A 12,375-nucleotide genomic window follows, 5' to 3' on the forward strand; every position below is an offset into this window, starting at 1 on the left:
GGCATTGCAAATTAGTATGTTTTCTGAAGTGTCATTTGATCAGCATTATGCTTCAAAAAAAAATCCAATAAAGTTAAGAAAAGGTAATCATAGATACTTATATGCAGACTTTTCCAGAAATGTCGTTCTTTGAAAACTGCTTCAAACACTTCTTAAAATGTTGCATATTATCTAGCTAAGTGTAGAGAAGAAAGACTTTCTAGCATTCTCACTTCTCAGTAAAAATTCAATTCTATATTTTGTAGACTGCCCTGTATTAGACAGAAATAAACAATAAGCAACTTATGAGATGCATATAAAAGAATAGAAAATAGTTGCAAATTGTATCGTTAGTAGCTGAAAAAGTTATTATCTATTTTACTACAACTGTGTTCCCATGCAGGATAGGTAAGAGAGAAAAAGCAGTATTTCCTTGCCTAACTAAAAAATACCCTGTCATTCAAGTGAAAATATCAGACATTTATTGATTACCAACTCTGTGCTAAAAACTGTTCTGAGTGCTTCACATGTTCTAACTTACTTAATTCTTACATCAACCCCATGAGATAAATAATATTTTACACTGATTTAAAGATTAAGAAATGTAAGAACAGGAAACTTTAATAATTTGCCCATAGGCATACTCTAATGAAGTAGGAGAGCTAGGGTTTGAAACCAGGCAGTCTCTGAAACCTGTTTTCCTTTTAGTGACATGACATACGTTGCCAAAGTATGTTCCTAAGCCACCAAATTATATACGATATTTTTGGGGGGATGCTTCTTGCATGCTGGCAGAATTGATTGAAAGTTCACTAATCTTTCAAGTAGTCCATTTTTTTTGAATAACAATATGCACACTGTCCCACATCTACCATACTGTCCAACTCTCTATCAATGACATGACAAAAAGCCTGTGAGCATGCTCAGCCAAACCCCATAACAAAGGCATTGTGGAAATCCTAGTATGCAGTGCAGCTCTTCTTTTCAAAGCACAGAATGTCTCAGAGGGTCTCATATGCACGCTATTCTGATCACTCACAAAATGAGTGTCTACTATGAACTCTCCGTACTGCTAGAGATTGGAGCCAAAATAGTAACAAACCTGCACATTCTGCATATGTATCCCGAAAATTAAAGTAAAATTTTTTTTAAAAGTATAAATTTAAAAAAAAGACTAAGTCCTTAAGGAGCTCATGGTTTAATAGTTGATAGAAAGGAAGGGACAGTCATCCTAAAAGTCTTCCTAAAAGAAACAACACCTAAGCTAAAACCCAAAGGATGAGGGTAGTCTTATCTTTTCTGATAGTAAAGTCTATGTGACAGTAGTTGTCATGAGAAAAGATTTCGGGACGTGGCATGGTGGCTCATGCCTGTAATCCCAGCACTTTTGGAGGCCTAGGTGGTTTTACCAGTCAAGCTGAGAAATTCGAGGTCAGCCTACGCAACATGGTGAATCTCCATCTCCACAAAAAATATAAAAATCAGACAGACATGATGGTGCACGCCTGTAATCTCAGCTACTTGGGAAACTCAGGCTGGACAATTGCCTGAGCCCAGGAGGCAGAGTTTGCATTGAGCCAGGATTGTGTCACTGACTCTCGCCTGGGGGACAGAGTGAGATCCTGTCTCATACACACAAAAGAATATTAGTTCTGTCTTCTTGCTGGCTTGATGTCCTTCGATTACATCTAGGCCAGAATGCTTGCTGAAATGCAAATGTGCCTATATTCCTACCTGCTTAATCTCATTATGGGATTTTGATAAACTATAAGAAAGTAGTTACACTCCTCTCAATGTCTTCCAAAACGTACTTGATGTATTTGGTCCTCAATGTATGAAGTGTTCCTCCCACAAATGCCTTGGACTCTAGTAAGGGTGAGTTCTTTGTATTTCTTTAACTTGCCACAATCATCCATACCACTATTATATTGTATAACATGATTACCTTGTCAGTGGAAATATAAATAAGTGAAAGTAGTTTGAATCGCTGTGGCATTGCCCAGTAGAATTGATGATCCACAAATTATATAACCCAGACATTCCACCTATCAGAAGATACTGTCAGGAAAGAAAATCTATTGAGTATTTGCATTAGGAGACATGTTCACAAAAATCAAAATACAAAAATCATTCCAAATATACAACAGCAGAAAATGAATAAATATATTTTATGATGCACCATTTATCCAACTTTGGGTTATCCACTACAAACTCACTCTTGATTGTTTACATAAATAGATCTGGATCCTTTAAATGTTTTTCCTTTGCCACGTGTTATGATGTCAATCTTTGTGAGTAGAAAGCTTTGGAGAGAAATTCCAAAAAAGCGCTTCCAATCTGCTTTGGAAATGACACCTCCAGTGTCTGGCCCGGAGGGCATACAGGGATACACCAATGCCCAGATTGTGTAGTTCAGGCTGCTGCTGTAGCACCCACTTCCTGAAGTTCACTGGGGCCCACGAGAACTCAGCAGCCACGAGCTTCTCCTGATACTGCCCTTTTCCATATTTGCTGTGGAGCCCGTCTGGCATAACATTTCTTCATAAACAGCTTCACCAGTGGCCCAGAAGGCAAGTCTCTGGGAGCTCTGAAGTGTGGATTTAACGCAAGTTTTTCAAGAGCAACAGCACAGCGACTTCTAAACATTCAGTGAGGCCGAGGGGTGAGGGGAATCTTCATTGGCTACTCCAACTTCACCCTGGAAACAATGGCAATTCCTTATACGTGCTCACCACATATTATTTAGACTTCCCCTTACATTCTACTAGACAATATGTCCTTGCTCAAATGCTGTTATAATTAATTATTCTTTATATTAACTTCCCCATTCACATTATGATATGTTTTCTCTTTCTTGACAGACCATGAATCTTACTTTCATTTGAATAAATGCTATCCATCTATCTGTCTATCTACTTACCTATGTATCTATCTGAACACTTAAACACCAGTGAAAAAAAAATCAAGTACCATAAAACTATACATGGTATGACTTTATTTTAAAGAGTTCAAAACTACCTAAAGCCAAACCATGAAACATGTAAATAATATAGCCATGTGTGATAAAATTATAAAGAATAACAGAGGAAATAAAGATAAACATAAAATTCAAGAAAGTGAAAAACACAACTGTCATTAGTGCATGGGGAACCCAAAGATATTGGAAATGTTATTTTCTTAATACAGTTAGTAAGTTCACAGATATTCATTTCATTATTATTTTCCTCTATACTTGTGTGTTACATGACAGTCTTTTATATAAATAAAATATTTTCAATTAAAAAATAACTATTTCTTATGCTATAGAGGGATTACGTTTACTAAAAGTGTAATTTAATCAGTGTCCCAACTAGTGTGCTGAGATCGTGATCCTCTCAGCCTTGGGAGGCCCCAGGCAGGGCGTGAGACCTCTGGCTTGGAGCAGTTGTGCATATTCTACACTGTGCTCTATGACAAACTGATGTTTTCCCATGTGTGAAGAGACATGAACACATTAGACTTCATTCCTCGATAATACCAGATGAGAGTTTTATGATATTTGTCTGTTCCCCTTGGATTTAATACTGAGTTTGAGTCTTCCACTTCAGAATAACCTTGTATGATTATAAATTTTAATTTTTTTATTTTTTAATCCATTACAAGAAAACATATATGCAAACATATATATGGACACTCACATAACTGTATATAATATCTAGCTTTATTTCTAATATACTAATTTAAAAATTCATCAGTAGAACCCATCATGATTCTTCCTGAGTGATATACCACACAAATTCAATATAGATTATCTAAGGAATCCCCATAGGCTACTTGTTTCAAAGCCTCTGAAACTGCCTGCACTGTGAAGGCTGCAACAGAAATTTTTCTCTTCACTTCTCCCCTAGCCTTGCAAGGGTCCACTTTGCTTTTCATTTCAAACAGAGCATTAGAAATTCCTGGAAATGACTCCCCTGAATACTTGCTGTGGCTGCTTGGAGCATAGATGACATGCCTGCTGATAAAACAGCTGCTGTTTACTAGTTCCCAAATTATATAGATGAGAAACACAAGAGCACTCTACAATTCTAACACTGAATATTTCTAATTTAACAATTTGAATCAGCCACTTGTCAACTGAACTTCTACATTCAATCGTCTCTAAAGACTCCTGTGGCCGGGTGCGGTGGCTCAAGCCTGCAAGCCCAGCAATTTGGGAGGCCAAGGTGGGTGGATCATGAGGTCAAGAGTTCAGGACTAGCCTGGATAACATGGTGAAACCCCTTCTCTACTAAAAACACAAAATAATTAGCGAGGCACGGTGACACGTGCCTGTAATCGCAGCTACTCAGGAGGCTGAGGCAGAAGAATTGCTTGAACCTGGCAGGCAGAGGTTGCAGTGAGCTGAGACGGCGCCACTGCACTCCAGCCTGGGCTCCAGAGCGAGACTGTCTCAAAAACAAAGCAAACAAAACAAACAAACAAAAACAACCAACAAAACAAACAACAAAAAAATGTAAAGTGGTAAGTGGTTCAATGCTACAATAGTAGCAACGATATAGTAACCACAGCAATCATGCTCGGTAGTAAAGTAATTACTTATAATTTTCCTAATTCTTTAAAATAAACTACATACAGTTGATGTTAGTATTTCACAGAGGAGGAAACTGAGGTCTGAGAAATCAAGTGACTAAACGATTTGTCCCAAGGCACATTACAAGTAAGTGCTGAATTTTTATTACATTACGAAAAATTATAGCACAACTCTGATCATCAAAGTCTTGTGATTAGCCAACCTTCTATTGTGTTTTTTGTCCTTTTTAAAAACTTCACACTACTATGTTAGAATATTTAACATAAAACATGAAGAACCATCAAAAACAATTTTGTAATGTTTCACATGACCACAGCAGAAGAATGTTTATAGAATGGGCTAAGACAGTTCACACGACAGACCTAGAAAGGAAGGACAAATAGAAGTAAAGAGATAAATAAGGCCAGGAACAGTGGCTCATGCCTGTAATCCCATAAATTTGGGAGGCTGGGCTGGGAGGATTGCTTGTGGCCTGGAATTGTAGACCTTCCTGGGCAACACCGGGATACTCTGTCTTGACAAATCTAAGTACAAATATTAGCTAGGCATTCTGGCACGTGACTGTCGTCCTAGTGATTTTGGAGGCTGAGGTGGAAAGATTGATCAAGCTCAGGAGTTTGAGGCTGCAGTGAGCTGAGATTGCACCACTGAACTCCAGTTTGGGAGACAGTGTGAGACCCTGTCTCTTAAGAACAACAACAACATAAGTGGGGGCGATGTGTAAGTTAAAAAATATGTTGCCATTGGCCAAACAATCAAACTGTTTCAAACATGCTCTTACTCCCGATCCTGACCCTTTGATAATCCCTGGACAGAAAGATGGAGCCATTTCTGGTTGTCCAATGACCTAACACCTTTGGCAATATATATAAGATCAACATGGGGATAGTGAATGTTTGGCAGAAAAAAATTGCAATAGTCAACATTTAGGAGGGAAAAAAACTTCTAAATATAAACAATGGGAAAATAAATAAATAAATATGTTTATTATATAAATTATATATAGAGAGATTTACTCGGTTTCCTGTATACATAAACAAAAATATATTTAAAATAGGAAAGGAACTACAATTATACACACAAGAATATAAATATGACTTTATATTTTTCTGATGGAATTAGAGAGATATTTATTTTCTGTTGTTGCTTTCTTGATCTTTACATTTTCTAAAATAAAAATATATTCTTTTAAAACAAGAAACAAAAAGATACTGAAAATAAAGCTATGCAGAATTATGTTACATTGTTTGAGAAAATATGATATTTATCATTTACTACATATATTTTGAAATTTTCTATTGGCTTGCAAGAAATCAACTATGATATTTATCCACAGTACAAAAAAAAAAAGAAAAATTGATATTATAAGAGGGAGTCATTTTTTAATTTCCTACCTATAAAAAAGCCTATCTGGTAACCCTAAGGATCAATAAATGTTCATTACAGAAACATCGGTTGATCATTCATAATTCTTAATAATATTGGAATGAGAAATGAACATAGTTATAACTTCGTGAAAATTTTCAACACACAAAATAAAATTTTCAGAATGAAACTGAACTTAATCAGTCATCTCTGGGAATTGGTTCCAGGACCCTGATAGATATCAAAATTTGTGCATACTTAAGTCCTGCAGAAAAGACATATATGTATGAAAAGTTGGCCCTTCTCTTCTGTGGAATTAACAAGCAGAAAGTGAACAAACAACTAAACAAATCAAATCGACCTATCAGAATAATAATCCAGATTTTAGTATAAATTATTTAATATTTCATCTTTTCAACTGATTTTCAGAATAATGTAAGTACAGCATTCTCACAGTCTGATAAGACTTTCTGGATTACCTTGCTCTGCCTCAGTGAGGAAAGGTAGCTGTGTATGTGGAATCTGAAGTCAGATTAACTGGCCATAATATAACTCTCACCACATGCTTAATGCCCTTTGACATCCTGGTCTTCATATTAAGACAGTGAAGTAGGCAATAATATAAAACAGAAAATATTTCTGAAATACATGGCTAAGAGTCCAAATGGAATGTAACAGTTTTGTTTTATTTAGTTTTGTTTTTTAGAAAAGCATTCATAATTCTCTTACTTTACATTATTCATTAGTTCTTTATTAGCTACATCTGAGGTTCTCAGATTCAAGCTCATGTAATGAGTGTCATTCTTTGATAAAAGTTCTAACATATCAAAGCTAAAGGAAAAATAATTGTTGAGATTTGTTCCATAGAACTAAATTTGCTCACTTAAAAGCCTTTTTTCTGGATTTATGTCCTTCCTACTTCGTGATATTTTTAACAAAATCATTTATGCAATACTAATATTTGAAAATATAAGTTTGAAAACAAAAAATATTTGGCAAAATAAAGCTTACCATCTTTAAAAATAAAAAGTTGGCCCCCATATGTGTGGGTTTCTTTCCTTCAGTACTGCATTTTATTTCATTTTCTTAAGAAATGGAGTCTCACTCTTTCATCAGGCTGGAGTGCAATGGCTTGATCATACCTCACTAAAGCCTCAAACTCCAGGGCTCAAGCAATCCTCCTTTCTCAGCTTCCTAAGTACCTGGGATTACAGTGAATAAAACTGTATTTTCTTTTCTTTTTTTTTTTTTTTTGAGACGGAGTCTCGCTCTGTCACCCAGGCTGGAGTGCAGTGGCGCGGTCTCGGCTCACTGCAAGCTGCGCCTCCCGGGTTCACGCCATTCTCCTGCCTCAGCCTCCCGAGTAGCTGGGACTACAGGTGCCTGCCACCTCGCCCGGCTAGTTTTTTGTATTTTTTTAGTAGAGACGGGGTTTCACCGTTTTAGCCAGGATGGTCTCGATCTCCTGACCTCGTGATCCGCCCGTCTTGGCCTCCCAAAGTGCTGGGATTACAGGCTTGAGCCACTGCGCCCGACCTAAAACTGTATTTTCTATCCACCGTTGCCTGCTGATGTGAAATCTACAGATAGAAAGGGCTGACTATATATATTTTTTAAAAAATTGTGACCCGGGCATGATGGCTTACTCCTGTAATCCCAGCATTTCGGGAGGCCAAGGCAGGTGGATCACGCCATTCTCCTGCCTCAGCTTCCTGAGTAGTTGAGACTACAGGCGCACCACACCATGACCGGCTAATTTTTTGTATTTTTTTTTTTTTTAGTAGAGAAGGGGTTTCACCATGTTAGCCAGGATGGTCTCCATCTCCTGACCTTGCGATCTGTCCGCCTGGGTCTCCCAAAGTGCTGGGATTACAGGCATGAACCACCACACCTGGCCATAAACAAATGATATTAAAGACACTTATAAACACTAAGAAAGAAATCCAGTGGCTCTTTGTGAACACTTCTATGTACTAAGAAATAAATCAAATAGCTCTGTCTGAAAGACAGAGAGAGAGATCATCAGCTAAATTATTCGTAAGTCATCCTGATTATTTAAAGGTGATATCTTTAAGGATATTACTTACTTTTTTCTTCAATATATCAAGTGCCTACTGTGTCTTAATAAGCATTCTAAGCCAATGCATAAATGAAAAAAAGGAGACAGATTTTCTTGCACCTAAAGAGCTAGTGAGGTTGTAGGATGAGAAACACAAGTCAACAAGTCAAAATGTAACATTCAAAAAGTGAAGCTGGCACAGTGGCTCTGGTGTGTAATACCAGCACTTCAGGATTCTAAAGCAGTAGGATCACTTGTGCTTAGGAGTTAGAGACCAGCCTCAGCAACAAAGTGAGAGCCCATCTCTAAGAAAAGATAAACAAAATTAGCTGGGTGTTTTGGCAAGTTCTGTAGTCTCAGATACCGGCTCAGGTGAAAGGATTGCTTGAACCTGGGAAGTCAAGGCTGCAGTGAGCTGATATTTCACCACGCTTACGCCTGGGTGATAGAGCAAGACCTCGTCTTGAAAAAACAAAAAATTTTTTTTGATAGAGTGGCACATTGTGATAAGTCCTTTAGAGAAAAATACAGCAGGAAAGGAAAAGAAAGTAGCATAGACAAAACTGAACTTTTAATATCGTATTCAGAAAAGATATAATATAGCATATCAGTGGGCAGATACCTAAAGGATGCTAGAAACTAAGGCAGGTGGCTGTTTCATGTATTTTGGCTTTTTCCTAGCTTTTTAGGAAGCGATAACTACATTAAAAATATCTCAATCCAAACTGATTTCTCCACACCATATTTGCCCCCATTGTCTATTATGAAGCTTCTGATATGAAGGAGAAAGAAAGAGAATAGAGAAAATTGAAGCCAGGCCTCAAGGTTGAGAGTAACTTATTTATGATCAGTAAAGTCTCGTAATATGTATAGCAATTTAAACATGGTAGGTGAGTTTTATTCTGTGTGAAATGAATCAAAATCTTACTCAGAATACTGAAAGTGAATATGACAAGAGTATATGGAGACCAGAGACAAGTGCTCTGCTGCCTTTGGCACAGAGCACAAGCAACACTTTTATGTTTCATTTCTTGTTTCTGAATATAAGAGGAGGGGCGAATGTCTGTCTATTGACCTTGACAGTGCTCTCCTGCAAATACTCATCCCTCATTTCGCTTGTCTTAGAATTCTCTTGACCCACCCCTCCTTCATTTGATTGGCTCTGTGTACTTCTGTTAGAATCAGAAGATCTGGGGGAACTATGGCTTCTAAACATGTACACTACACTCTACCCATATCCAGTCCTGTGACCTTATAAACCTGCTCAACTGAATTTTCTTCCCGTAGAAACTCTCTTCCTGCTGAGTTTCTCTCCTCTGCTCCTAGAACCAAATGGCATCTCCTGTCCTATCCCTGGATGGTTTAACCCAGGAAACCTCCTGGATCCCAGAGGAGTCAGACAAAGAAACAGGAGCCTTGTGGGTCCTGAGTTTCTCAAAGATATAAAGGGGACATTCTGAAATCTAGAGTTTCTTCTTTGCCTTTTCCCTCCCTTACAGCTTCTGCTGCTCCTGGGAGCTTTACTCTATCTCTCATCCAGCTCAGACTGTTGCTGGACCTGATAGTTTTTGCATAGCCAAGGTGGTTCTTGAAGAACTCTTGTCTGCATGAGGTCTGAGCTGCTTCTCCAGAATCTGCAGCATGGTTTTCCATGACTGCATGAAGATCTGGAGCCACTGGTAACTAGGCAGAGAATGTTCTCATGTGTCCAACATGGCATGCCATTCCTCTCCATGAGCAGTGGCATAAACGCATTCAGATGAAACCCTGTCATCATTACTTTGTCAAGTAGAAATACATTTCAATTTACCTTAGAGCAACATGTCCTACACTACCATGGACCTGGGAGGTCCCTGAGATGGAGCTTTCTAGACTTTCTCTCCATTACCCTTGAGTTGGGTTGGGCAGTGCCAGGTAATATAGGAGGGAATCCTACATCCTGTTGTTGAGAGACCCTTGGAAGGCTTCATCTGGAGCATGAGGAGCAGGAGAAATATCCCTTCTGGAATGGAGGCCAACAGTGTTCTTAAATTCTTATATTACAATAAAAAAACCAATCAGCTGGGTGTGGTGGCTCACGCCTGTAATCTCAGCACTTTTGTAGGCTGAGGCGGGTGGATCTCTTGAGGTCAGGAGTTCCAGACGCATCTGGCAAAATGGTGAAACCCCCTCCCTACTAAAAATCCAAAAAAAAAAAAAAAGAGAGAAAAGAAAAGAAAATTAGCCAGTGACAGTGCCAGAATCCTTTCAAAAAGTATATATATATAAATAAAAATAAAATTTCTATTTTGAAGAGATTTAATCATCTATATTAACACCCTCCTACACCCTCTGAAATGCAATCAATTGGAAGAAAGGGGTGTGGTCTTCAGAGATTTATAAAAGGACACTTCAGGAGCCAAGCTCATTCTTCTCCAGAGCCCACAGAGCAACTTTGCAAGTGGCCTTGGAGACTTCCAAAAGCTACCAACACTGCACTGTGAGACTCTCATCCCTGAGCGGAATCCGTCATATTCGACAGCAAGCTTTGGTGAGAACATAGATACATTTCTGAGGTAAGTACACAAATTCCAGAGTAGGAGCTACTATTAGGTTACAAACCAAAACAAAATTTGGGGAATTTAATTTATCTGCAAACTTAGATTATTTTTGATTCAATGATCTCATTTTCTGAGTTTTAAAAATGGCTCCATTTCTTTTTTAAAATTATATTAAACATAATCCATAGGTTTATGGATTAAACATGGGCCACCATGTTCAGCTACTTATTTATTTTAATTAATTAATTAATGTATTTTGAGATGGAATCATGCTCTATTGCCAGGCTGGAGTGCAGTGGCGCCATCTCGGCCCACTGCAACCTCCACCTTCCAGGTTCAAACGATTCTTCAGCCTCAGCCTCCAGAGTAGTTGGGACTCCAGGCGCCTGCCACCACGCCCATCTAATTTTTGTAGTTTTTTTTAGTAGAGACGGGGTTTCTTTATGTTGGCCAGGATGGTCTCGATCTCTTGATCTTGTGATCCGCCCACCTCGGCCTTCTAAAGTGCTAGGGTTACAGGCGTGAGCGACGGCGCTGGGCCTATTTTTTTAAATTTATATAAGTATTTTTAGAGACAGAATGATCTAGACATTTTGCTGTGTCGCCAGTCTAGAGCTCCTGAGCTCAAAAAAAACCTGCCGGATTGGCCTCCCAAACTTCTGGGATTACGGGCTGGAGTCACCTTGCGTGGCCTAGGTTTTTATTTCTATTTTAGCAAAATATACATTCATTTAAAACGTTGACTTACTGTCTAGTGCCAATGTTTTATTTTTATTATTTTTTTTTGGAGACAGAGTCTTGCTCTGTCACCCAGACTGGAGTGCTGTGGCGCCACCTTGGCTCACTGCAAGCTCCGCCTCCCGGGTTCACGCCATTCTCCCGCCTCAGCCTCCTGAGTAGCTGGGACTACAGCTACTGGCGGCCGCCACCACACCTGGCTAATTTTTTGTATTTTTTAGAAGAGACAGGATTTCACCTTGTTAGTCTGGATGGTCTCCATCTCCTGACCTCGTGATCCACCTGCCTCGGCCGTCTCGGCCTCCCAAAGTGCTCGGATTACAGGCGTGAGCCACCGTACCCAGCCTCTAGAGCCTGTTATTATTGCATGATACTTACTGTTTTTCTGACTGTGTGAAAGAATAATGATAATGCTTCAATTATCATTATCTTTCTGTAAATTTAATTATATGTCTTTTAAGGATGTTGTAATATTAACCAGTATATCCCCAAATTAACAGACAGTGCAGGAACAGTAAACATGCCAGAAAGTTTTTGTTGATTGAATTAACATAGCAGCCTAGAAAAACAATGATTCTTAGCTTTGCCTTGGAGAGGTACCTTACCTTGATTTGACTGTTTTACCTTGGAGAGTAAAGGCTAGCTTTTTCAGATTTGGGTCAAGGCATGAGTTCTGCTCTAACGTTTTCAAGCAAGGTCCTTCTGGAAAAGTCATTATAGATGGTTATTGTAGTTAAAGAAAATAATGAGAGTAGAAGAGCTTAGTGAACTTTCCTTCTCTAAACCAATCACTGGCAATTAAGAGTGTTACTGATTTTCAGATCATTCAGACTCACCTCTTGAGTTTATAGGTTGATGAAACCTTTGAAGCCTAAGCAATTTAGTGGACACTAACACCTCAGAAAATCCGACATTATTCTATGCAAGAAAGTAGAGTTTGGAAAGCTGGACATGTGTTGATTGGAGAACAGTCGTTTTTTCTAGAGGTTGATGTCTCTTTGTGCCTTAGTTTTCCATTTTTCCTATTTCTGTCATTGCAAATTAAAGCCTATACTTCTCGAGAAAAAAAGGATATTATTCAATCACAACCTGATTCAAACTTTGCTTGGATCTTTGTCTCT

Source organism: Theropithecus gelada, chromosome 14 (genome assembly GCF_003255815.1).
Source record: "Theropithecus gelada isolate Dixy chromosome 14, Tgel_1.0, whole genome shotgun sequence".
Lineage (NCBI taxonomy): Eukaryota > Metazoa > Chordata > Mammalia > Primates > Cercopithecidae > Theropithecus > Theropithecus gelada.